This window comes from Rana temporaria, chromosome 3 (assembly GCF_905171775.1).
Source record: "Rana temporaria chromosome 3, aRanTem1.1, whole genome shotgun sequence".
NCBI lineage: Eukaryota > Metazoa > Chordata > Amphibia > Anura > Ranidae > Rana > Rana temporaria.
In genome coordinates, this window is record NC_053491.1 from 346,816,666 (window position 1) to 346,819,327 (window position 2,662).

Consider the following 2,662-nt stretch of genomic DNA (forward strand, 5'->3'; position numbering starts at 1 on the left):
CGGGGGATGGCGTCTATCCCCCGGTCTTTCCGGTGCCTTCCGCCAGGGTTCCGGTCTTCCTGGTCTTCTGCCGGGGGTGCGCCAACTCCCAGGTCTTTTCTCTTCTGTCTTCTCTGCTCCCTCTTCTGCCTGGCTCCCCCGCGGAGCCAGGGCTTTCTTCCGTCTTCTTTCTTCTCTCTTCCTTCTTCTGCCTGTCTCCTCCGGGAGCACAGGGCTTGTCTGCGCTGTCCTCTCCCTTCTCTTCCATTCGATGTTGACACGACGAGGTCACGACAAGGTCATTCACATAGGGTGGGGGGCCGGTATCTGGGGGCCCCCTTATTAAAGGGAGCTCGCAGATTCCGATTAGCCCCGCCCGCATACCCCGACAACCAATGGCAAGGGTTGTCGGGAAGAGGCTCTTGTCCCTATCGACATGGGGACAAGAGTGCTGTGGGGTGGGGGGGCAGTGCCCCCCTCCCCCACAGCACACACTCCCCCATGTTGAGGGCATGCGGTCTGGTACGGCTCAGGAGGGGGGGGGCGCTCGCTCGTCCCCACCCCCATTCCTGTCCGGGCCAGACTGCGTGCTTGGGATGAGGGCTTGGTTTGGATCTGGGGGGGCACCCCCGCGCCGAATCTGCACGGGTTTAACCCCTCACGTTCCGGACCAAGCCTAAGAGCCTAATGAAGCCCTGGAGGGGGACCCGCGCCGATTTCAAGTTTGAAATTTGGCGCGGAGTTCCCCTTCATGGCTGAAAACAGCTCGGAGATTCCCGTGCGCCGCGTCACGCAGCGCATTCACGGGTACACCGCTTGGTATTTACCAAGATTTTCACGGCGTACTGACAAGGCGCACGGGAAGCGCCGAAATTTCTCTCTGCGCATGCCCAGTATGCAAATGAACCTCCCGAGGTTCAGGCGCACTGTGCAAGCGTACGGGGATCTGTTTTCAAAAAACACTTTCACTTTCAATTCGGCCCGCCAAACACTTTCAAACACATGTCACTTCACTTCCCCTGCATCCCCCCACCTCCCCCCTAATAAACTCCCGCCCAAACCCCCGCAATTTACATTTCAATGTGCCGTGCGCCAGGTCTGTACTGGTGCACAATGCACCCTCTCCTGGGCGCACGGAGCACATTAGTAACTAGGGAAATACACTGCACTAGCAGCGTATTTCTTTAGTAAATGACCAAACGGCTGCTACTCCTGCTTTTACTCCATGAGTCATGGAGTAAAGGCTTGGTAAATCAGCCCCCTGGTCTTGGATATACACGAGAACACATGAGTGAGGGAACTTGCTTTAATTTTCCCCTTCTGTATCTAGACTGTTTGAATTATTCATTCTGTACAATTTTACTCATTATGGTCTCTTTCATTTCTTCTGATTTCCCCCTAAATAACTTATTAGCAGTTTGATTATTTACTTCCATAGGACATGTACCCTACACCAACCCTTTTTTTTTTTTGTTTTTGTTTTTTGTGGGTGGCGGCTATCCACCCACCACTATTTAAAGAGCCTGTCAGTTCTCAGCTGCCTGTGCTTGGTGGTGGATGGTAACAGGACATCTCTGGATATCAACTGCTGGGTAAATTTCTAGCCCCTTTTCCTTCCTTTAGCCACATTTATTTCTTGATGGCTGTATATTTAAGACTCTGTTTGCTATTTTTACAGACTCTTCACCCTTTATATCCCGTAGGATCTGCTACTTACTATTAAGTCACTTTTGACTTGTAGTCCTTATCTAACACTGTTTGGATTCAGGACAGTCCAAGGCTTGTTGCTTTTGTCATCAGGCTTTCAGGTGGGTGTTTTGAGTTTTTTGCCAATTCATGTACTATATATACATAGCAATCTATACAGAGAAAGTAAGGCACACATGAGATATTAATCTCAGATTTAAGGGACAGCTTAGTGTTTGTTTTTGGCTTATATTTTAGCCTTATGCAATTTTGCCCATTGTGTTCTATTCAGATTTCGCTGGGAGTGGATATGGTTGTCAGCTTGATTGCTTTCACTTGAGTTGGACCCCTTTTTGGATTTCTGCCGTTGACCTGGCCCGGTGACGGCGAGCGATATTCTTGTTGCTTCTCAATCACATCTTGAGCCACACACATTCTTGGACACATGGAAAAATTTTATTTTTAAGTAAGCCCCCCCCCCCTTTTTTTTTTTATTGTTGTGTATATTTGAAATGATCTGTATTAATATAAATTGTGTATTTACCTTTTAGATATCTTTGATCTTATTGTCTATAAATCCCCTGAAGAAGGGAGAATTTCCGAAACAGCTGTTGGGTGTGACTCTAAGCAGCCTTGTGTTTCCTGTTCAATTACGTATTTGAATGATTTGTATTCATGATGTACATATTTTTGATACAATTGGTATACTATGTGTAATCAATAAAATGTGCTACTTTTTATACAATTGTTACTTCGTTTATGGTCACTTATAAAGTCCCACCCTTTGGGGGTTATTTTTTTCTTTCCACTATTTGCAACATATGTCTCAAGCGTATCTCGCGTGGCCAAAACATCACCCGCTTGGGCACCACATGCTTGACCAGACATATGTCGACCTGCCATGCAGTTCGTTGGCAAGCATACCTGAAAGACCCACATCAAAGAACAAAGCGGACCCCCCCTTGCCCCTCATCAGCTGGGATCTCCAACCCCACTA

General features: G+C 48.0%; 1 long non-coding RNA gene across 1 annotated transcript; it reads left to right on the top strand.

The window, feature by feature from the left end:
• The first annotated feature begins 1,520 nt into the window (after nt 1-1,520).
• LOC120930866 lies at nt 1,521-2,410 on the top strand. The gene is made up of 4 exons (XR_005747759.1): nt 1,521-1,571; nt 1,658-1,787; nt 1,958-2,131; nt 2,217-2,410. It is a non-coding gene; the product is annotated as an uncharacterized LOC120930866 (long non-coding RNA).
• The last annotated feature ends 252 nt before the right edge of the window (nt 2,411-2,662 follow it).